General features: G+C 43.5%; 1 long non-coding RNA gene across 6 annotated transcripts in view; it reads left to right on the top strand.

The window, feature by feature from the left end:
- Window positions 1-6,334: 6,334 nt before the first annotated feature.
- The window catches only part of LOC110363298 (uncharacterized), a 63,549-nt gene continuing 44,964 nt past the window's right edge, over window positions 6,335-24,919 (top strand). For 3 of the 6 annotated variants that reach the window (XR_010474279.1, XR_010474273.1, XR_010474274.1), the window contains exons 1-7: window positions 6,335-6,606; window positions 7,201-7,289; window positions 7,961-8,209; window positions 18,319-18,435; window positions 18,620-18,878; window positions 19,410-19,501; window positions 20,981-21,101. This is a non-coding gene — a long non-coding RNA (uncharacterized LOC110363298). The remainder of the gene's footprint in view (window positions 6,607-7,200; window positions 7,290-7,960; window positions 8,210-18,318; window positions 18,436-18,619; window positions 18,879-19,409; window positions 19,502-20,980; window positions 21,102-24,919) is intronic. The other 3 variants (XR_010474271.1, XR_010474275.1, XR_010474272.1) reach the window with 3 other exon arrangements.

Below are 24,919 nucleotides of genomic sequence, written 5' to 3' on the forward strand. Positions count from 1 at the left end.
ACTAAATCTCAGACTGCGAAGCAGTGGGGAGGAAATATATTATTTTAGCGGTGATTTTACACAACCAAAGGAGAGGAAGGCTTTTTTTTTCACACACCATAACTGTTCACTAATGCATGCATGAACTAACTGTCCTTTCTGTCAAGTGCCTTCATTAATATTCTTTTTGTTTCTGTACTGGAGTTAGACTGAAAAATTATATGGAAAGTTGGCTAGTTATCAGTTGGTCCAATTTTATGTGTTTTAAAAAATGTGCTTTTTATAGGGCTAAAAATTGGTCAGGAGTGTCTGTGTAAGCAGCAGCTACTAGGGTGGTGTTTTTTAGTTCTCTCTTTGGATCCCCAGTTGTTTCTCAATATTCATCCCAAAAACATGCAGGTCCCTCAAACACCACTGAGTTTTTTTGGAGCTCTGACAAGCGGGGAATAGCGTGAGAGCCATCAGTGACAGCTAGCATGGCGATGTGAAATAATATTAATACATGGAAGTGCATAACTAAAAAAAACAACAGATATGGTGGCAGCCCTAGAAGGTCCCTCAACCTGGTGGCTATAAGTCATTCTGGGTTGGAAAAGATGCTGGTTTTAATGCACCGAGGAACATCCTGCCCACTTCAGCTCCTCTATGCTCTCGTGACAACACCAAGCTCATGTTCTGCTTGGGGTACTGCAGTCTTGCTCTCCCTGCATATTTCTCAAATGATCCTTCTCTATGTATTTCCAAGAGATCGCTACTATTTTCTAACTTGCCTTCCTGATACCTTGTAATTTTTCTTACTTTGCTGTGGGTGGCAAATAGTGGCAACTTGCTTAGGGCCATCAGAGCTGCTCTTGCCCACTCCTCTTTTTATCTAAGGAGTGAGCACTTCCGGATTTATCCAGAATAGCCAAGGTGTAGTGTGATGGGGCCGTATAGCAGGTGTGATGTGTGACCAGCACCTCTGATAAAGTCAGTGAAGGCTGCCCAACCTCCTGAAATCCTGCGTGGGCCGCAGCATATGTATTCTGCATGGCTTTAGAGCCCACGCACCGCCGATCCAAGACTTTCTGGAGCAGGCTGGTGCTGCACAGTTGCTCCCCACATGTGCTGCAGGTTTGGCACATCTCGAAAGTGTTGGACCCTGCTCGTACGTGCTGCTCTGAACGCATCCGCTGCAGACAGCTGGGAAGCCTCCGCCAGCCAGATGGTTGAAAAGCTCCCTGCACCTGAATCCTTAAAAGCATTTGTTCTCCAAAAAAATTGTTTGTTCTCCAAAAAGGATTTAGCCAAGACATGGGCAGCTCTAGCTCTGTGCGGGGGGCTGGTGAGTGGAAGCGTGCTGTGTCCCTTCGCCTGTCCGCTACAAACGTTACCGTGTCACCTGGGGTGTGAAACTGCTGCTTGTGGTGTCTAGACTTGTGATTACTGAAAATTAATTAAACTGAAGGAAATTAGGCTGGAAGGGGAGTAGGCTCCTGGGAGGGGAAAATGGAAGGGAAAATAGGATACTGGTGTTAACCCTTTCCAGTGGCTGAAATAGGAGGGGCTCTCAGATGCTTTCAAGGCCACTTGGCTACATGTAGATAGTGAGTTGGTGTGATTTTAGGAACTCTGCTCCTTACACACTCAGAGCCCATGCAGGCAGTGTCCATAACCCAGGTGTGATGAACCTGTGATCTGCCTGTGCCTTTTAAATAAGTCTCTTTATTGCTAGCCAGACCTGAAATAACTTCTAGGTCAGCAGTAGGTTTGAAATGAGCTGGTCTGGTTGTGGGTAAGGTCAGAGGAACAGAGATGCTTGGGTGTAACCCGATAATAAATCTGAGCTTTATGGGGACGGGACAGGAGGCTGAGGTGGCAGAGGGAGGTAGTTGTGGGTTAACCAGTCTCTTGCTTTTGTATAGCCTCTTACCTGCTCTTCTGCTTCTTAAAGTCTTTCTTATGTAGCTTTTCAGCATGGTATCTGAGTGCTTTGTGCCTTCCCCTTGGCATAAAGCCACCGTCTGGCTAGCGAGCAAGTACAAAGTGTAACACCTGGGTGTCAGCTATGAACATTAGGGTGTGCTACAATGGACCCATCTGTAGTACTTGGCACATACCGAAGATTTTTATATGTGGTTGGCTGAAAAGCAGAATCGAAGAGAGAGAGGAGGGAGAGCAGAGGAAGAGGGCTCTGCTGGGCACGCGGAGAACATCATTTTGGCAAAGGTGCCAGTAGGTTTCCATGGGCTTGTCTGCTGCTTTGCTCAGCTTATGCAGTCAATAAAAACATCCAGGTTGTTTATTAGAAAAGCAGGAGTAGATTTCCCCAAAAAGCAAGCTTGGAAGCCTCATTCTTTGTCTCTGGAGAACAAATCTAATGCTATAACTAGATTTAATAAGAATACATTTAATAGTAGTAGATACAATAAAATCCTGATTTAATAGTAACACACTTTATTGTTCTTCCATCTGAAGCAGGTCCTGCTGACTCCCCCCTGAGCACCACAGGGTTTCTAGCTGGATTTGGAGTGGGAAGTGCTCTGGTTTTCAGGCCGTGGCAGCTTTGACAGCATTGTGTCCTGAAATAAATTTCAATCAGGGTATGGACAAGGACTTGCCTTTGTTATTTCCATGGCAGTATCTTGAGCCCAAAGAGTCATGATAGTTTTCAGTTTTAGTCAATGGATGGAAAAAGACATGTCCCCATCTGAAAATGTTCATGTATCCATGAGAAATCCCAGCAAAGGCAGAGAATGAGGCTACAGCAGTAAAAGGAGCCATAGCTTATTGCATCAGGTTCACCTAAGTAAAAACTGCAGTTCCCTGAAAGGAGAGGGAACATTTTTTTCCTCTTTATGTGGCACTGATGTGTTTTAAAATGCATGGGCAAAGTTTGTAGTTTATTTCCTCCAAAGGGGCCAAGTCCTCCTGGCATTCTTATGAACAAGCTCATTAGAATAAAATCCATTATGCGCATAACTAATGACACAAATTTACAAATCTGTTGACAATTATGACCACATCCCTCATCGCATTTGCTTGTAGCTCAGTGAAGTGACCAGGCGAAGGAGGTTCAATCCAGAAGTTTTACAGCTCACGAGCTCCGAGTGCAGCCATGTGAGATTATTTCCCAACTGGATTACAAAGCTGTCATTAGGCAGGGCAGCTCAGGAGGACCAGGGCAGGAGACCGTAAACTGTCCTCGGGAGACCTGAAGTCATTTTGAACGCAGGGCAAGATATTCCTGGCTGCAAATACCATTATATGTATATATTTTTATTTTTTTTAGCTGAGTGTGGGGGGGAAAACACATGCGCATGCACACAAATGAAGGCTGTTCCAAGTAGTGCCTGGCGTCCTCTGGAAATGAATAGAAATCAAATTGAGACGCTGGTGTCCTCTGAGTGTTAAATATTTCCAAGTTCTTGCCAGGCGGGTGTAATTTATTGAATGTAGGTTTTGTGAAATAGTGCTCCTGTCAGGGGGAGATTGGCACCAGAGAAATGAAGGCAGCTAATTCTCAGGGGGTCCTCCCTGGCAAAAACCCTCTATTGAGTCCTCATGCTACTTGTGCTCATAACTGCTGAAAAACCAGGAGTGCCATCTGCAAACTGTGATTCATAAACACTCTGTCAGTCTGCCATCTACCCTGACATCATAAAATAACAAGAAGCAGCATTGTAATAAAGAGAGGAGGTTTGCAGTTGACCAATTAAATGCATCTAATTTATTTCTGTTACAGCTGAGGCTTTATTTATTAGTAAACAGCTGCATTTGTTACACTTTTTTCCTTTTTTTTTTCCCCCCTCTCTTTAGTAGGAGTGTGCCAACTGGCACTTTTGATAATCCATTAATCCTAAATAATCATCTGGGTACTTCATGGTTGGTAGGAAAAAAAAAAAAAAAAGAGGGGCAAAAAGGTTATTAAAAGTTAAAATGTAACCTTGCAAGGAGGCTGAACAGGGCTTCTCCGCTGCAGATTTATATGAGTTATGGCAAGTTTAAGTTTGCAGGCCAAGTCCTAGGCCCAGTTTACACCTGCAAGTAACCAGCGTGGCAGGCAGCTGAAGGGGCTGTAAATCCTGGAGCAGGATCTGGCCCTGTGGATATTTTTTTTTAAGGACAGCCTGTTTGGTACAAGAGGAGCATTTTGCGTGTTTGGTTTACTTGCCTTCTCCTTTCTCAGCGCTATCTTGATTCTCAGCAAAGCTAAAAATCTGCTAATTGGTTGTCAAAGTCTAATTAGCTGATATTACCAAAAAAATAAAAAAAAGCTAAGGAAGTTTGCCTTTTATAATTGGAGCTGAACCCCCTTCCTTCCCCTCCCCTTGAAACCCCTGGTGTGTGTTAATTGAGCTCCAGGACTTTTCAGTGTGTATTAATGCTCTCTCCTTTTCAGTGCCCTAGAAAATTTTGCAGTTAACAAGACAATAATATGTACAATCAAGTGAAAATGTAGTAAAAAACTAGGCAAAGCTGTATGGAATTGGGATGGTGTGAAGGTGTGTGAATGTGTTGAAGGAGGGAGCAGTTCACCATTCTCCCTAAAACAGCCTCCTATGGTCAATAATGTACTGTAATTTGTAATTTACCTTCCTGGGCATTTCGTTCACCCTCGTAAGGGGGGAATGCTTTTTTGTTCGATGTATTTTACCAGGTAAGTGAAGAAGGTTGTACTCTGTGCAGGAGGCAAATGAACTTGATGAGGAACCTTAAGAGGCAAAACTAGGTGAAACATCAGTCTCCACTGTATTTATTGTCCCTGCATGTATGTATACAGATACAAATAGAAAATCTCCACTGTAGCCAGAAACCAAGCCCACCTTGAAGTCTGTCTGGGCCCTCCCACCTCCATCCTCTCCTGTACCATCCTTACCAGAGGAGCCCAGTACCTCCCAGTGCTGAGTTAAACACGATGGAGAACATCTGGCCAATACTCCTCTTCCCATTGCCACCTCTGGGGGAGCAGCACGGGCCACACTGTGCCTTGTTTTGGTACCTCTGTTTTAAAGCCCATCTCTTGTTATATATTCAAAAACAACATTAAAAACAAGTGAGCACAGGTGGGAGCTCTATATATGGGTGCTCTTTTTCAATATGCATAATAATGTTGAGTTTACTTACTCAATCATGTTTTCCTTCTTTCTTCTCCTCCCATCTTACTCCTCCACACCTGCTTTCAATCAGTCCCCTCTGCCCTGCCTGTCATCCTATCCTCTCTGCTGCTTTTACCACAAACCCACTAACGTTATATTTCAAGTCAAACTTTCAAGCCCACGATGTTTAAGCAAGTGAATCCAAAAATCTGAGCGGCTTTGCCTGCCACGCCAGGCAGGGAGCGCGTGGGGGATGCTGCCGACCGCTCAAGGTGCAGCTGGTCACGGGGTCTCCTGGTGGCTGAAGTCTGTTTTTTCCTTTAAATCTGAAAATGTGTAGTTTTGTCGTTTGTGGGTTGTTTTTTTTTTTCCTAGAATCTAAAAAAAAAAAAAAAAAAAAAAAACACATGAAGGCCCAAGGTTGCTGCTAGATGAGCAACTTCAGATGTACGTGTTTTCTTGTGGTATGTCACATGCGTTTTGCACTGTGTTCCCTGACCACGGTGGGTATCAGGCTGAGAAAAAGAAACAAATAGAAAAGTAGTGAATTGAGCTGCCTAGAAGACTAAATGTGTGTTTATTTATTCTTTTGATTGTCTGTATAAACCCAGCGACTTTTTAGAAATGTTTTTTTAAGTAATACCTGCCTCACAGTAACCAAACCAGTTGATGGCTGACATCCCAGTTCAGCAGGTACTCAGAGCACTGCGGCTTAAGTATGGGCTTGAAAGCTTCATCCTTGCACTCATAATCAGGGGCACGAGGAACCTGTTTTTCCCCCCAGCATTAAGCAATGGGAGTGGGTAACCTGCTGCTCAAAGGGTTAATCAGGTAGATCTTCTCCATGTCACAGGTTTTGGGGCAATCTCCCATCACTGCATCTCTCTGGAGCAGATCTGGTGGAATTAGCAGAGGTCAAGCTCTGATTCTTGAAAGGCTCTTGGGGTTTTTAAGTTTGGCAGATTCCTGTTTACAGGTGGTGTTAATGGGTCAGTGCAGCAAGGTGACAGACAGTAAGAGAGAGCTTTTCTAAAAGGGACCACCTTGGTAATCCTGTCACTGTCCTCTGCTGAGCATCTAAAAAATACAAGTATCAAAAGACTTCTAAGCTGCTAAGAGAAACCCAGCCCTTGGTTACACATGGGCAAAAAGTGAAGTTGGGTTAGCTGCACTTGCCTGCTTCACCGCTGCCTCCTTAATTTATCTTATTTGTTTGGGTTTCCCGTAGAGAAAATGAGCCAACACAAGTACTGTATCAGCTTAACCAGCATGCACTTGCCTGTGGATTTGTGTAACAATTGAGCAAAGTGTGCAGCAGGCTGATGTCCTGCGTCCCTGGCTGCTTCCTAAGTGTCGTTCCATCCTTTGCCTTTTTAGGTCCTCTCTGCTCTGCTTTCATCCTTGATCTCAGACCACTTTTGGGAACAATCTCAAAAGGAGTCCCTGTTCAGTGAGATCTCATACATGTTTAGTCTCCTTCAAAGATGCAACCAAAGCTGGAAGGCTCAACTTCTTCTCGAGACGATTTTTCTGATGCCAAATGCTCCAGGTTTGTGAGTTTTGATAATGTTTGTTGTGCTGGGGAAGAGGATGCTAATTTTCCTTTTTGATGATTTTTCTCAAACATAATGAACATCTTTGCTATATGAAGGCAAGCTAACTAATTGTATTTTGAATGACTGCGGTCTCCTTAGCATGATTTCCTCAGGTAATAGTCACTTCTTGAATGCATCGAGTCTCATTCATGATTTTCGTTTGCTATGATAGCTGCAGTGGAGAAGTGGTGTTAAAAGGGTTAATAGCAAAAGTGAGCTGTCAAATGGGATGGAAAGCAGGGAAATTGGTGCAGATTTTGTTGTGGAAATAATTTTTTAAAACCCCCAAGCCCTGACAACCACTGTTCTCAGATATTGCTGGCAGCCTTCTCCATTTAATAGGAACCTGTTGTTTCTGAAAGTCAGTTAGCAACTTAATAATAAGGCAAGAAACAGAAAAAAGCTCCTGTGGAGTCCAGGCTAGAAATGCTATTATTGTGCATTATCATCAGCAGGTTGACTGACAGCAACGGAAACTGATTGACATTATTTTCTTGCTTTTGCAATATCCTTGGATAAAATCTTGTCTCTGCTTTTGTCTTTGGCAGGTCAACTGTTGTGCTGCCACCCTGATTCAGAGGTGTTTTTAAAAACAAAGAGGGGTTATGATAGGAAAGGATGAAGTGGTTATGACTAGGTACATCATTGAGAAGACCAGTTGATCTGTTTTCCAGCAGCCTCAGTTTTCTGGGGGTACTCCTTTGTGAATGTTTAAATTGCCCCAACCGTTTGGCGATATGGTGGAGCTCTTCATAAATAAATGAAGCCACAACCTCTGTTGTTGAGGTTACAGCATCACTATCGGCTTAAAACACAGCATTTGCGCTTAATGCTTAGTTCATTAACGCGTTCTGTCCATTGGCTTGTTTGGATCTATTAACATAATTGTTCTTTCTAAACAAGTGGGTCATTCTTTCTCCCTGAACAGAAAATCAAAGCCAGCTTCAATATTTTGGGCAAATCATGCAGCCAGATAAATGTAAGCTCCTCTATAAACTCACCTGGGCTGGGGTTAGATAAAAATGTGATTCCACCTAATATTGGCCTTTAAGTGGGACTCAAAATGGGGTGTCTTTGAAAACAAATGAGAGCTCTGCAGCTTTCTCTTTCGTAAATGCCCTGTCTGCCTCTGAAATGTAAAGCAAAAATATTTTCCCAAGCTGTTTTGATACAATTTTTCTCCTTCCTCTGAAGGGCTGACTTTTATCCTATTCTTTCTTTCTGGTCTGGAGTGTAATAAGGACTATTCCCCTTTTTAATTTCTTTCCCATTGGTTTCCCCTTTTACTAATTTCATTTTTTTTTTTAGGTGACATTGTTCTACTCGCCAAACCTGTAACTTTAACAGAGGGTGACAGGGTGACCTTGACGACAGATGTTCCTGTGGCAACAGATGGCACTAGCAAACCCGAGAAGCTGCTGTACGCCGTCTCCCTGCCACCTGTGCATGGTCAGATTGAGCACATCAATTATCCCGGCGTGCCCATTTCCAGTTACCGCCAGTTGGATGTGGTGGCCCAGAAGGTCTCCTATGTCCACGACAATAGCCATGGGGCTGGTAAGGAGTCACTCGGGTGAGAACACCTTCCCTTTGCACACCAGTGTGCTTAAAAACCCTCTGATGGTGAAGGGTTAAGCCTGCATCTCTTTTTCTCTGTACCAGTTGGTGCAATATTTAATGACCAGTACGGCTGTGGGGACAAAACTGCTGCAAACAGTAACATGATGTAGTTTTATCATCGCACCAGTTATGTACTTTACTAACTGTAATAGTGAAGTTGTACAGCCAAAGGCAATAGGAGTCTTGTAGGCTTGATATTGGGGTGCCCAGTTAGGCTTTTGTGATCAATTAACAAGTGAAATGGAATGGTTTAGGTACATATAAAGAGTTTACTATTGTTTTTCAAGCGTGCCAGTGGTGGAAAAGGAGAAGCAAAAATTCCCCATCTGTGACTGTTACTTTCTGGGCAGTTCACTCTCCTGAAGGGGAAAAAAAAAATAATAATCGTAACATTGTCTGAAATGATCAGGAGAACTTAATCCAGATGGTGGTGTCATTTCTAAGAAAAAGCATATGTTGGCCATTATGATACTTAAATATAATGGTTTTACATTCCTCTAGTGGGCACAAAAGGCACACAACAGAGTTGGCGGGGTTTTTTAATCTTCTGAATGGTGGCAGTGGTGGTGGAGTGTTGGGAGATTTTATCTTCCAAATGGTGTGTTTCCCAGAAGATATGGCAAATTCAATTGAGGAGAGCCTGCTGTAAAAGCCATGCTCCTATGGCATGTAAGTTTGTACCCTCCTATAACCAGTGACAGTGGAGAGGCTTCATTTACTGCCCCCTTTGGATTATCATCATTTTATGTATATTCCAGCTTTCACTTTTTTCTGTGTTCTTTTGCTTTAACATGTTTTTCTTTATGATTTGCTTTAAAAGTTATTTACGCTCCCTTTGCCACAAGGTGGGCTCCATAACTAATTTTATTCTTACCATGATTAACTATGAATAATTTCCTAAGAAATGAGTCAAATTAACAAGGGGAAGAAGGAATCAATAAATCATGAAAGCAGCCTATTTCTAAGTGGGGTTAAAACCACCATTAAATAAATCACAGGCTCTAAACGATGACTGCTTGGATATGGGGGCGGGGGGGGGGGGGGAGAGAAAAATGTCCATTTAAATTTCGGTGAAAGGAAAATGGAAAATGTGGGCCAGTGAAGGAGCTTTGGGGAAGGAGCCCGGGACAAGGCAGAGAGGGGGGGATGTGGTTTCCCTGCATTGGTTGCTACAGCCCAGCTGCGCAGAAGCAGCCAAGCAGAGATCAGCAAAGCTCCAGCGTCTGGACGTGGAGGCATAAATGTTGTTTAATCACACCTTTGTCTCCATCCCATCAGGAATGCAGGGGCTGACCCAACCTTGCACGAAATATCTGAAGTATTTTCACTCTGCTTTGATTTTTATTTTTTTTCCTGTTGGCTTTCATGGGGTTAGTTACAGTTTAAGCTATTCAGAGACAATTTCGGAACTTGGCCCACCATGCTGCTTAGCTGGTTTATGTTATATCCTTTTAATCTTGCATTAAGGATCATACTTTGCCTGATGGCAGTAATGTTGCCTTGGGCTAGATTTTCATCTTTCTTGTTCATTGAGACTTATAAATCTAAATTTTACACAAGGAATGCCATCACTTCTGCAGGACAGTGGCTTATCCATCTGTATGCCACCAGGTAAAGAAGTCTTTAAACTGTAAAAAATTAGGCAGACTTTCTTCTTGAGTTTTCTATGGGAAAGAAGGCAACAAAATGCTTATTCCTTAGTTTAAAAAAAAAAAAAAAAAAAAAAAAGAAAGCAGTTCTGCTTGTAACCTCCTATTTGTAATTCTTTTTGTGATCTTTTCTCCTCCCTGTACGGATGTATGAAGTGGCACCAGTTCACTACTCGCTGGGAAGGGGTACCTATTACCTTGTGTTACGGGCCAAAGATTGTCAGCTGGTTTAAATCAGTGCATCTCTATTTGCTGAAATGATCCTGTAGCCATTTAAATTGGCTCTGTGGCTTATAAAGTTAGTTCATAAAGTTGCTGAGAGGATCTCTTTCCTAATGTACTTTGTGGTTGTGGGAGCTCATCTCTTTTTGTGGGACGAGTGAGCATCCCGTTGATTCAAGGTGATGTGGTATCTCAGGATCTATTTCTCTTCCCTCTCTTTTGCCCATCTGGCTGCTGTGGGCAGGATTTGATGCAGGTTTTTTTGGCAAAGCAATGCACAAAATCACAGGGCCTCATGGCACAGCAGTTGCTCCCTGCCGTTGCTCCCAGCCCATGACACCCCTCACTGCTGCCAAGAGAAGGCACTTCAGGCCTTCCTCCAAAAATGAACATGCACCTGTGAAGCCTCATGCCTTCATCCCTCCCTCCGAGCTGGCACTGAACCTGGGGAAGCACACATGCATCTTTATCCTGGTGGCCTCCGTGGTGGCCTCAGCGGGTGAATCGTGGTTATCTAGTGCTTCTGCGCTGTTCTTTTAATCTTAGTCTTGCTCTTTAATAATAAATGCTGCCCAACAGAATAGTGCTTACGGAGCAACCAAGAATGAAGCTTGTTTTCTCTTCAGTGCTGTATAAATGCAGCTGAGTGTGTGTCCCCAGGGCAGATAGATGCACGTGGGAGGACTGCACCCAGCCGATGGCTGCAGAGCTTGTCTCCATGTCCTGTGTGTGGGGGCACAGAGCTGGGGGACATGGAGGGTGGGCAGGGAGCAGAAGAGCAGCAAGGCCAGTGGATGGTGAGCTGAAGGTCCGGGGAAGGGATTACAAAGGGCACACGGGCCAGCTGTCCCCACGGGGTGCCATCTCTGTCTCCTTCTTCTTCACGTTACCTTCCAAAAATGTATTTTTGAGCAGGTATGGGGCTTCTTAGCCCAAGCAAGTTAGTTACCAAGTCACCCCTGAGGAAGCTACAACCTTGGCCCCTCTCAAACCTGGGGGAGATGCCCATGAAAGGGTGTAAGAGGAAGCTGAAGCAGAGGGCACCCGCTGTCTCTGCCACGGGGATACAAAGGGAGTCCAGCAGCTCCGCAGGGAAGCCTGGGGTCAAGGGAGAGGGATGGGGGACTTGTTTTTCAGATATGAAGGAGTTAAAACACATGGATTAAAAAAAAAAAAAACCTTAAAGAAAAAAAAAAAAACCAACAACACATACACACACTCTCACAAAACCCTGCACCCTAAATTAATTTCTGCTGGTAATCTATATCGGGTTAAATAACGCCTCATTATTCTGCAACACAGCTGAGGCTTCTCAAAATGTTTATCTTGTTTTGTAACTGGTACCTTCTGGCATATTCCAGTGCCAACTCTCCTAGCTCTTGCTATATTTCATTCTCACTATTTTTGGAATGGAGCTGCTGGTTCCAGGTGATTTAATAAATTGCTTTTTTTTGTGTTCCTTTTAACTTACCCATCTGCTCAACACATGCGTAACTTGCAATCTGTCGGCAGTTTGCAGAAAGACAAACTGTCAGAGCTGCATGCATTTGACAACTTTGTTCCCAATTAGATTAGTGGTAATTTTAACAGATTTCAGGGCAATCGAAAAAAGGGATGACATGTTATTAAAGCATCAATTTTGACAGACCCAAGCACATACAATTTCAGTGTAAATTATTTTAAATGCTTTAATTAAAGCTATGAAAGATTTACCCTTTTAAGCAGTAAGTGATTGCAAGACAAATATAAAGGGAAAGTGGATAACAGAGTTTCCTAAATGGCTTATGCTGCGCATGGCAGTCCACAAGTCACCACCACCGTAATCTATGACTGTAATGTTGGAGGCATAGTTAATTATTCATAGCCTCCTCTCTGGAGCAGACATGATTAAGAACATGAGGAGCATTCAGAGATCTAAGCAGTACCTATAAAAACTGGACTTCAAGCCCCTCTTAGATCAGATGCTGTTAGGAAGGAGTTTAGAGGTATCTCAGAAGGTGGATATTTTTATAAATATGCTTTAATTTTTGCCCCAGTTCTGCTCTGGTTTAGATGGCCAAAGCCCAGTGGTCAGGATGGTGATAGATTTAGAGCAACTGGGGATTTTCTGGACTTGAAGACACTTTATAAGGCTGTACAAGCCCTGTAAAAAAACAAAAACAAAACAAACAAAAAAACACCACACAAAGAAAAAAAACACCAAACCAACAACCCCAACATTTATTATTTAAAGAGAATACAGCACTGTAAATTCATCATCCAGGAGCACTGTGCCACATGTGTAGCCCATTTAACCATTTAAACGATTTTGCAAATTATGGCCCCCTTCCAGCAGGCTCTGTTGAGTCAGGGCTGACCTGGGCTTTGTGGCAAGCACGCTGGGCTTGGCCGCTCTCCCCCAGCCCTCGGTCCCAGCTGGAGGCCCATCAGCCTCCCTGCAGTCACACCTTCCTCTTGCTCTGGATTGGAGCTGCAGCCTTCCAGGAGGATCACTCCAAGGGGTTTGTTTATTTTCTGTGTGGCTGGCTGTGCAGTGCAGGGCTGTCTCATTTTCAAATTGTTAAATGTGCATAGTGCTTTAGTGTATAAACTTTCAGTCCCACAACCTGCACTGAAAATATATTTCCTTTTTAATTCAGGGACTGTAGGACCTCCTGATGCTATTTAGAGTAAAAAGCCACAAGCACACTGATCCCATCCTTCCCTGTTTCTTAAAACCAAGCTTGCATGCATCTGGTTTGGGTTTTTCTTGTTTCTTTGGGATGGGTATGATTTTCTGAAAGGCTTAGAAGTTTTTCTTTGGAGTTTGCTGACCCAAAGTGTTGCAGTACTAAAATGCAATGGAAGTGAGAGAAGCTGGTCCAGCAAATAAAATCTGCTGGTTGGACCCCGCAGTCTTGTGCCCTTTCCAGCTGTTTGACTGCTGGAATATGCAGTGACTTGTAAGTGGCACAAGTCCAGCAAATAAGATGAAATCCTGATGGGAGTGTCTCTCACCACCCGAAGGCGTGTTTTTGATCTGCATGCACACACTGCCAGGCTGTTCTCTGCTTTGCAGGCCTGTGAACCAAACTTTGAAGGATTTTGCAGTTGAAACAGCTCCTAAATCCTCTCCATCCCATTCCTCTAGTGTTCTTCTCAGCTGCTGTGAATCACCAAGACTCCGTTTAATTCAATCAGCCTACTCAAATATGCACCTGTGTAAGATCCACCTTACTGCATCTCAGTCAACGAGCGCCAGCCTCTTGGGATGTCTGAGTTTGCCATGAAAAATCACCTTCCTTCCTTCTTAAAAAGCAGAAGAGACTGTACATCAAAGATCAGAGTGTAAGAGCAAGATTCTCCTGGTCAGCCCCCAAACTGCTGATGTTAGAAGGCCAACAAGAGAACAGGGCCAATGTGATGGGTCATGGGCAACTGGTGCAGATTCTTTTAGTGCTGATAAGAGACCACCCTTGCTCACACATATGGAAATCCTGCTCTTAGGTCCTTCACTGGGTAGCCCTGTAACAGCTTCTCAAAAATGTTTCATATATATTGTCTCCTTGCCCTGTTACAGTTATTTGTATGTGGAAGAGACTGTTATATATTTGGGCCAATGCAATAGGGTGAACATACTCCACTGGCACAAAGGAAGCACTAGGAAAATTGGAAATCATGAAGCCAATCATTGTTTTTCTGTCAACAGACCAAGAAAGGAGCCAGTAGGACCTGTAAATGCAGGTGAGTCAGTATCTAGAGTGGCCTTCTGCTGCACCATCAAATAATATTGAATGACAAGAATATCATGTAAAGGCTAAGACTTGGAAGAAGATCAGAGAGAGCAACCTCTTAAATATTGTGGTCTTCAGGCACCCTTGTGCTTCCCCTTCCAAAGGAGCTCTGATTGTGTTGGTTCAAAACAGGATACACTGTAGATCCTAGAGAGCTCATCTTCATGACAGATTAGAATCATGATAGGAGCTCAAAAAGTTTGAGGTCTGAAAGATCTTCCAGTTTTTAGCAAACTTATCAAAAGATTGTGGGGCCATTATAGTTTTTGGGATTAAATCACTGGTGGAAGTAGTCCCTGTAAACTAAACAGACCTAAAATTGTTTATTTAATCAAGTCACATACAAAACAGAACAAAAAGCCCTGCTTGCATATGTATCAAGCTTTGCCTAATCTATTTTATAATATTTTGCAATTAACAGGCCAATGTTCGTCAGCTGATAAATAATTAACAGCTGTTGTTGTTTCTAGGGCATGACGTAAAAGGCTTACATAGGACCAAAACTAGCTTGCGTTGTTTGCCAAAACTCTGACCAAACACACACTTAGAGCTCACAAAAACAAATTTCTTTGAAAAATTGCACTTCATGATATCTCCAAGGGAGTCCTCTATGAGTCTGCCAAGCTTGTCAGAAAAAAGTATTCTGCTCCTTTTGTCAGACAGGTGCTGGAAATCTAAGATGAAGACTTCTCTTTTTTACTGACATTGTTCAGGCATATCAAGAATTCAGGTGTAAATATGAAGGGTTTTGTATGATTCACCTACAGCTTGCTAGTGTCTATAGTTTTCCTGACATTACACACAGGATTGTCTGATCTTTGCTCAAAATCCTCAGATCTGGAAGGAGGAAGATCTGAATTTTCTAAGATGAGTGCATTTAAACAAAAATAGTGATCTAGTTGTTACTCATCTGAAAAGAAAAAAAAATCTACTTTCAGCAAACTCTAGTTACAAACAGGTAGTTTGAGAACACCCTTTGAATTCATCTTGCTGTCTTGTCAGCTTGTAACTCTTTTATTTGCTTACTTGCATCTGTTTCAAATGAGGTAAGGGTCTGCACAAGCTGTGAACGCCCATAAGAGCAATACCTGCAACCCAGTTTGTGCTGGAGGAGAGCTCAGTGGCTCCCTGCAGAGCTTTTCTGATTTATTTATTTTTATACTACATATTTATCAAGTAATTACAAGATTTCTCGGCTGAGAGAGGGGGATGACTCCTGTTTACAGCACACACAATCATCTGTGATTAAGCAAGTTAATACCATGCTCATGCAAAAGTTCGGTCTCCACACAGACAAGCTTTACTCCTGTTGTAAAGACTTCTACTGTGCCAGAGAATGTTTCTTGACCATGGTTTTTTATCCAATAGTTTCACACACTTTTTCAGATATCCCAACTTCAGGCCAAGGAGCATCAGAAAGAAAAGGGTCAAAAACTTGAACATGTCTCCAAATTAAAATTGTGAAGCTATTGCAGACAGTTGAGGATAGATGTGATGTATTTGTGGCAGTGTCACTGAGGAGGTTTTTTGTAACATTTTGTACTATTTGGAGTTATCTAAGTGTTGCAGGCTCCATGCCCAGGTATATCGGTTTGCTGTAATACAGCCAAGTGACCAAGGTGTGAAAAACTAAGGCCAGGTCAGTATCTGCCACGATGGGATGCAGTCTCCCAGCCAACTGGGGATGGTTGGAAGTGATAATTGCTGCTATGAGAGAGCTGAATGTATTTGTGGAGTCTTCTCCTATTTTTTAAATAGGACCTTAATTGTGAATGTGTGCTTTAACTGTAAATGCTTCCAAAATTGCTCTTCTGCATACTGGCATCTCCTGTCTCACTTGGGTTCAGCTTTACCTACCTGTTGTGTATCTCTCACGTTATCTTGACTCAGCATTGGGACCTCAATCTGGTATTGGCATGACGGCATATGGTGAAAAATAGAGATGTTTGTTTTCTGTGCCTTGCCAGCACTGAGACCGCTTACCTTGAGTTGTATGATATATACATATTGAAAGAGCTGAAGGTAAGTCATGGCTGATTTTGTACCTCAGGGTAAAGATACAGGCTCAGACTTTGCTCTGGACTCATGCTGCTCCTCGCAGGTGAGATGACAGTGCTCAATATAAGTAGTGTATAAATACAGAGACCTGGGAGTATGAGAGTGGATCATCTTCCTTTCTGTTGATGGGAGAAGAGCTTGGATTGGTGGCAGCAGAGTTGTTTCAGCTCTGTGTCTGCTGTGAGTCCAGTTTGTGCTGGGCTAGGCCATAAGTTACAGCAGAAGCAGCATTCGGCTTCTGATCAGACAGCAGAGTTTCATGGTGAATATTAGTTTACTAATGTATGTAGAGGGAACTTCTTTAGAGGTGGTTGTCTGAAGGAGCAAAAAACCACTCCTTTGCTCTGTTACACCAGGACTGTTTTGTTCAAGAGAAGCACCAGTTGCTTGTGACTCTTGTTCCAAACCCTGGTGCTAAAATCAGGATTGTTGGTGGGTCTTGTTGACTGCTTGTCTCTTATAAAATTCTAAAGTGACCACTGCAGTAATGTGACCACAACCTGTATTGCCAATGGTTGCAGGGCCCTCAAAATTATCAGGAAGGCTGAACGTGTGGTCAGGAGTGGTTTAGATCACAAAGTACCTGAAACCTTAGCTGGGGTGGCCTGTGCACGAACACAGAAACTGTAAGGTTTTGTCTCTTATTTCCTTTTGGAAGCAACTTAGTTTTTATTCTTTCTCCCCCTTTATCTTTTAGACTTTGCTGAAACGAGATTGTGCATCATCCTGCAAGAGTAGAGCTCTGTTCTTTAGAAAGGACAGATTTTAAAGCGAGGGGAGCGCTCTCCACCCCAGTGGGATGAATACCAGCCTACTGGCAATCACAGCAGCACTTTGGTGCTCTCCTCAAATGCTTGTAAGCCTCATGGTACCTATTCAAGCCCTGCATCTCACCCACCAAAGGAAACCCTGTGCCTTTAAATGCCCTCCCCACGGCGGGTGCAGAGTTTTCTGCTTATTCTGAACTGACAGGTTTAACATGTCGCCTGCCTGGTCACCGGAGAGAGGCACCTCTGGCAAAAGTTCAGAAGTCAGTGTTTTGGAAAGATTGGTTTGACCAGCTCTCAAGCGAGAGCAAATCCCAGACCAAAGGCAGTCAAATCTTCAACGACATTTAACCACTGTGGTGCTGTATCTTGCTGACATCCTTTTAAACCTGCAGAGGAGTCTTTGTTGTGTTTAAACCTTCAAGTTTTATTTATTGTTTCTTTTCGGCTCTGTTGGCAGGGGGAACATGGGGTGAAGAGAGGTTGTTTTGACTTAATTCTAATTAATTAATTAGCTTGCGTATGGTTCTGGCCCAAGACCATGGGACAGACTAGCAATTTTGGATGTTGGCTTCATATTTAGACTTCTGTAATATATAGCATTGCAGTAAGGACATATATTACCTTATTGCCTCTTCAGGGCTTGTTATTTGAAGGAATCTTAAGATTTACTGCATATTGCTTTGTAAAGTTGCCAGTTTGCAAACTTTTTCTCATCCTTCGGTATTTACATTGAAGGGAAACAATTTCTTTAAAGCAAAAAAAAACAAACAAAAGGCATGCAAACAGTTAATAGTAAGTGGTGTCCAAATTACATATTTCTTAAACTCGTGCCCTACTTTACTACTCAGTTGTCATAAGATGTCAGACGGGGACCCATCACTGAAGAATTTCAGAATGCAGCCAGTGAAGCAACTAATTACTTGGACAGTGGCATGGAGGTGTGTGTCCCCAAGGAGCTGAAATGATCAGAGTAGGTGAAGAAAGTTTGGACAGATCAGTATCTCCATAGTATAAAACCCAACCGTTGGCTGAATTGTGGGGATGCCGAGGGTGAGGGCACCACAGGTCCTTCATCAGGGACCATGCTTGATGAGAGACTGCAGTACCGCTGCTTCCAGAAAGAAATGCGAGTCAGCTGAACGCTTGAAGGAACATGACCTGAGATGTACGGGAATTAGAATAGTTGAGCAGTTCTGTGTTTCATTTGGGAGACCAGTAGCTGGCTGGCTTGCTCACCGATGGCTTGTTACTCACTGCGAGGCCTTTGCTCCCCAGCCACAGCAAGAGTTGGTGTTGGTTATTTATTCTTTGTAGGCACCAGATGTGCATACTATCACGGGTAGGTGATGGTCCTTGAGCCAGCAGAGTGCAGGGTCCATCAGCTCCTGCTACACCTGGGGAAGAGGCAGCAGTAAGGGACCCTGGGACTTCTAGAGCAAACATAAGAGCCTCTGCCTTGAGCTAAAAGCTGGAAAAGAATGACATTTATAAATTTCTCTAGGTGGCCTGTATTCCCCATTTAAAACAAGTTGCTTCAAGAGTGCAGCATGACTTTCTTCTCTCTTCCTTCTCAGCCCCACCACCCTGCAGGACCTCAGAGAGGGTCAGCCCAGGATGCCAGGAACCCCTTCACTGCAGCAAGTCACGCACTTTCCCAGCCCGATCTCTCATCCTAAGCCTCCTCTGTTTGGGTAGGTGGAAAACTCAAAACCAGGTATTTGATTCAGGATCTTTAGTCTAAGAAGTCCTCAGTAGGAAATCTTAAATGTTTTTATTTTCAAAATGTTATTATATGCTGTAAGAGCAGTTGCACAGGATGATAAGAACTGTTGTATTAAGTATTAATAAGTAATATTCATCTGTGTTGTTGCACAGATTAAGGATAACTGTGGCACATCCATCTGTCAGGAAATGCATTTCCAGACCTGGAGGTCATTTTGGGAACCTTGCTCTTGTAGCTACTTAATTCAGTACAGTCGACAAGTTCCACCAAATGGGATGATTCAACACTCAGCCTGGATGAGCAGTTTCAGGACTGACCTTGCCTGAGGAAGGAGATGCTGACCGAGAACCGTGGTCCTCCTGTGATTGTGTGGCAAGGGTGGCAGTTAGTCTTGGAGGATGGCTTGGACAGGTAAGATGCACCACGTGCCACGCAGAGACACGCTCAGCAAACCCATGCAAATGCTGTCTGGAGGCGTAAAAGCAAAAGGACACCAGTTCTTTTGATCCTGTTGAATTCAGGCAAGGTGTTTACTCAAGGGACATATTCTTGGTTCCAAAGAAGTTGCTTCGACCTTTGAGCTGCTGAACTCCTTCCCCCATTACCTCCCATCTTTCTTTCCAGTATAGCACAGCTACTCTGAGTCATTGTTTATCTAATTTAATTAACATTTGCCAGTGCCTGCAACCTAAAACACTGTCTTAAAACATTTGCTTGAAAAGCCTCCTTGTCCCAGAGCTGTCATTTTTTAGCATGATGGATAATGGATAGAAATAATTATCCTGAACAAGGTTAGACAGCTTAAATGATTTGAGTTTCAAGGAATTAGTAAGCTTAGCTAAACATCTTATTTTTCAAGACACATTAATGATAAAAATACAATGGTGATTATAATGGATTGTAAAATCTGTACTCCACTAAAATGTATGTGGTCTCTCACAGGTAGCTCTGTCTCCAGTGCCTCCACCCGACGAGATCTAAATCACCATATCATCTGATATAATACATCATCAGTTGCGGCGAAAGGATTTCAGGTGAGTTTGAATCCCAGAGAAGATGCTTCCAGGGCTGTGAGTGCTGGTGTCCAGTTCAGCTGGTCCGTGAGGGAGGGTGATGCATGCATGGGTCCTTGGCAGGGCCTGGGATCCACAGAAAGCCAGTGCTTCAGCCACAGCCCCTGTAAACACCCTGGAAAAGGCCAGAAGAAATCAGAAGGCAGAGGCTTGATGCAAATGGAGTGAGCTATTTCAGGTTACAAAGGTATAATGGGAAGCAGAATTGGGCTCACTGCCTCAGCATTATTTCCCCATCCCACAGTTTTGGGGAAAATACAAGTTTTGAATTAATCATTGACCTTTAGCTTTGACTAAAAGCAGAACTTCAGCACGAAATTGCTAAAAAAATGAGAGTAACAATTTGTAATTACTTAATTTCGCTCCTAGAAACCCAGGTGCAGGGAGGCCTCTGCGGTGCTCTGCACTGTGCAGAAGTGGGCTCTCCTCCAGGGACTCGCAATCCCAGGCAGACAAAACACAGAATAAAACAGGCACCTGGCAGAGAAGTGACAAGCCACAGGCAGTGGGACACCAGAGGTGCCCCTTCCATGCCATGTGCATTGCACTGTGACACCTTTCAGATAATAAACCTCCTTTGTCCAGTGAGATGCATGGACCTCATGTTGTTCCCCTTGGTGCAGAGCAGAGGGTCGCATCCTGCTGCCTGTCGCCTACAATGAGCACTCTCTTTTACCAGGTTTTACATTTCTGGGGCCTTTAGGCAAATAAAATAAAAATCTTCATCCAAAAAAATGTCCCCTTTCAGTTCTGAAAACAAATGAAAATTTTCTTTGTAAAGATTGAGAATTTGCAGACCCACTGCGTAAAATCCAAAAGTTTCACTTCCATCCTCACTTTTAACATCTTTAAATTTGTTTTTTAAAGATCTCTGCATTGGTATAGAACAATTTAAAATTCTTCTGGCAAAGTGCAGTTTTATTGCTCCAGAGCTAGCGTAAAGCTGAATGGGTGGCTGTATTTCAAGCGAGGAGCTGTGGGAGAGTGCAGCTTGCAAATGGCAATAGAGCCCAGAAATTGAACTCTAGCCTTTCTATTCAGTGCTCTTTTTATTATTAAGTCACAGAATAAGTGAAATGTTATGGGGACACTTTAAATCTACACTTGTTTGTACAGCACCTGGTGAATATGTGATGGGAAAAGAAAATGAAAAATGTGGGGATGCTGAAATAAGGAAGAGATTGGGTGTTGAAGAATCAAGTACGGTACATGATGGGATACAGTTAAATCCATAGTTCTAACCTGAAATAGAAGTGCACTCTCAAGTTGTGGGATGTCTCTGAGGTGGATGCCCTCCGCTTGGTGACTCAGAAGATGGAACCTCTGTGTCATGGCAAGAGGCAGTGATGGCCAGAAGCTGCCTCAGCTGAAGCAAAGAAGGTGTTATTTTAGTATTTGAAGATCCCTTTTGTTTTGATTTTTTTGTTGTTGTTGTTCCAGATTTGAAATAAAATGGTCCAGAACTGAGTTGCACATAACTTCTTATCGTGCTCATGAAAATGCTGGCACAGCTGGCAAAGACAGGAGAGATTGTGGAACCCTCATTCCCACCAGCATCAAGGTAGGATATGAAAGAGGTTTGGGTGGAGGATGCCTGCAGGCTGCCTTTAGCACCTTTTAATGATATGAAGCCTACATGTCTGATTGATGTATCTAAATTAGACTAGTGAGTCTTACTTTGTTTTTAAGGGCCAAGAAGTTTCAGCTGGAGCTGGCTGGGGTTCACCAGTGGAACTTTTGTTTAGTGCAGGTGGGTCCTGGTACTACAATAACTGGGGCCAGAGACCAATATCAGTTTCTCACTAGTGCCAAACCAGTACCTTTGGGACCACCAGTGGCCCTGGTGCTCCTGTACTCACCTGCTACTTTGTCCTGGCCTCATGACCATGGTGGTTGCCCGGTGAGAGGAGATGTGAATCACCACGCTAAACATGCTGGGAAAGAGTGGAAAGGCTGACCCTCCAGCTGTAGTTTCTAGTCCCATTTTAAACATGTTTTAGATTTCACAAATCCATCGTAACTATTTTTTGCCCTTCTTCTAGCTTGACAAAATAACACAGTGTTAAATATAACTTCCTGGTGGTGTTTTTAACATGCAAAAGCAGAACCAATGTGAACACAAAGTAGCTTTTGCTTGTGTTTTCTGTGCCACAAACTGGGGGCAAGTGACCCATGAGCTACCTCATAATTTCTAATGTTGTAAATAACCACGGTCTGTGTTTTCTGTGGGTCAGATGGAAGAGATCACTAAGGCAGATAGTCCCATGACAAAGAACTGACCCCACGGAGGCAGCTGTTTCCCTACTACAAAAGTGAATTAGATGAAGAGGGATTTGGACGTGGCACCAAACCCGCCAGCAGCCGCTTGGGCAACGGCTTGAGATACAGGGATGAAAAATGACACGGAGAATTATTAAAGCTGAGATCTGTGTTGTAAAGGTAAAAAATGTGCCATGAATTAAATCCTGCTGCTATGTTATACTGAAGGTGTTATTATTATCAGTGGACTCTTGCTCCAGCTCTTGTGGCACCCAGGATCACTGCAGCTCTGTGGTCAGGCAGTGCCTGGAGAGGAGCAATGGTAAGAAAATCACTTCCAAAGGATGGGGAAAGCAAAGTGTACCTGACACCCATGGGTGGCAGAGCTCCTCATCCCCAAACCTGCCCTGCAGAGCAAGAGCTGAGCCAGCTCGGACCCTTTGCCAAAACCAGACATCAAGGGAGAGGAACTGTAACGCGTGATGGGTATATGCTCCTCGTGTTTTCCTTTCAGTTGGCTTTTTGATGCAATTTGTTTCTCATGCTTGTGGACGTGTAATGTGAGGCAGAGCACTCATTATCAGGGAGCCACAACCCGTAGATGAATAACACGGTTGGGTGCCAATGTTAGCGTTGGCACTGCGGAACCGTCATGTTGGTAACCGGCATTAATTCCTCGTGGCAAAGCCAGTGGGCTGGTTTTCCTTAGACACTACTTTGTAATTACAGAACGAGTCCAACAAAAGCAGTAGTTAAGTATAATTATGTAGTTACTTTTTTTGCAGTTACCAGGTCGTTCTTGGATATATATATATATATATATATGTAATTAATGTGTTGCTGCTGGATGGCTGAGGAGAATCCAGGCTTTGGAGCGTGAAGGAGCTGCAGTTTCCTCTATTGCTGGTGTTTTAGGAGGGGTAAGAGCCTCTCCTCATCCTTCTTGGCTGGGAGGAAACATTGCTTTGTCCCTTACCTTTTGGCCATGGTTCTGACTGTTGTCCATTGTGCATCATGAGTAGAGCACGTTGATTTTTGTCCCTTTTTTTTTTTTTTTTAATTGAAGGAGAAGGAAATTTCTGTGCAAACTTAGATTTTGCCCATGAACATCTCAGGTTTGCTAGCGGAAGATCTGATGGGGGCAATCAAGGTGCTGCAGCTCTGTGTTCTGGTTTGGGATCGCACCGATGAGCCAAAGTCCAGCAGCTTCAGCTGGATGCCCTGATGTGAGAACATCACGGTGCCCCATTGTATGTCCCATCAAACATAAACAGTTGTGACTTGATTTTTCTTCTGAGGAAAAAAAAAAAAGCAGTATTTCAGCATTTGACTGAAAACAAATGCCAGTTAATGTTCTTTATATCTATTAAATAGGAAATCAGTAAATAAGAATGAGAGTGTGAAAAATGCTCTTTAATAATTTGGGAATTTGTGGATAATAACATAGATCTTTGCCCCCAAATTTGAAATTCAAGCAACTAGCCAACTCATGCAATATTTAGAAAATGTGTGATCTTCTGATTATTCCAGTGGAAAATGTTCAGGAATTCATCAAGCAGACTCTGTGGTAGGTTTAGATTTAAGGGTTCGCTGGAGCATCTACTTAGGTCCCATTGATGCTGCAAGACCTAAATCCTGTTCCTAAATAGCCTGGCTTGCCCAGGTGAGGATTCAGGCTGGAAAAGTGCCTCCCTGCTGGGTCCATTTTGAGCCTTTCTCACCACTCGCCCTGCAGTGGGATGGATGTCCAGGGGAGGATGTTTCCCAAAACATCTCCTGTTACCTGCAGCTGGATCCCCTCTTGGCTGTGAGTTGAACACAGCCCTCACGGCTTACGAGGTGGATCCCATAAACCCCGAACAAGCTAATTTCAGGCCATTAGAGTTACAGCTTTCAGAGCCTTGGTTCCCCCTTCAGGTCTCTGCTCAAACCCTGGCAGTTGGGGTTGTGGCTGCCTAATGTGAATTTAGTCCTGGTGCAAATCTGGAGTATCGCTGGATCCCGCGGAACTGATCTACTGTTTGATCAGGGTACATGAGGCAGGACACTTGTCACTGTCTCTCTGCAATGTTTTTAGTGGTTTTCAAAGGATGGCTGACTTTTCCTAAATTTAAAATGTATTTAAATGTATTTCTATGGAAACTGTGAGGCTAGAAGAATGTTTTTTAAAAAATTTACTGTAAAACCTAATGGCAGCCGAGATAATGGCAATAGACAAACATACAATGGTGCATGGGATATCCCCAGCATCCTAAACAGCTGAGCTGCAGGTGCAGGCAGGTGGAATGGAGGATGTATCCAGTATTTTAGCCTGGAGACAAGGAAACTGAAGGGAGATCTTACGTTCTCTACAGCTACCTCAAAAGAGGTTGTAGCATGGAGGGTGTTGGTCTCTTCTCCCAAGTAGCAAATGACAGTATGAGAGGAAACAGCCTCAGGTTGCTCCAGGGGAGGTTTAAATGGAATATTAAGAAAAAATTCTTCTTGGAAGGAGCTGTTGTGCATTGGAACAGGCTGCCCAGGGCAGTGGTGGAGTCACAATCCATGGAGGGCTTTAAAAGATATGGAGGTGAGGTTCTCAGGAACATGGTTTAGTGTCAGAGTTATGGTTGGACTAGATGATCTTGAGGGTCTTTTCCAACCAAAATGATGTATGATTTTATGATTCTATTCACCGCTCAGCATGCACACCCTCTGTACCCCTTGTGTGGTGCTCAGCAGCCCGTCGTGCTCCCCAGGGCTGTGGGCAGCAGTCACGACCGCCGGTGCTGGGAAGCAACTTGAGCAAACTGGAACCAGGGGATTGTAATGGGATGTAATAAAAGCACATGGATGAGTAAAGCCTGCGCAGTTCACTTGGTGCAAGCTGCAGCGTGCCCTTGTCTGGATGCGGAGGTCGGCAGTGGTGCAGCTCTTCCACAGCAGCGCCTGCACTGAGGCTATTTCCAAGTCCCATAAAAATCTTTATGTCTCTGTGATCAGGATTCAGTGATGCAAATTTGCTGTGTCAAAAGGAAGATGCCACTGTAAATGAATTAGTACAAGAAGAACTTCTTATTTAAGAAGTGCTGACTTTGCACTCTCCCCTGTGCCCTCGCTTTTAAATTGAAGTCTGGGTTT

The sequence above is a fragment of the Columba livia genome, chromosome 8 (genome assembly GCF_036013475.1).
Source record: "Columba livia isolate bColLiv1 breed racing homer chromosome 8, bColLiv1.pat.W.v2, whole genome shotgun sequence".
NCBI lineage: Eukaryota > Metazoa > Chordata > Aves > Columbiformes > Columbidae > Columba > Columba livia.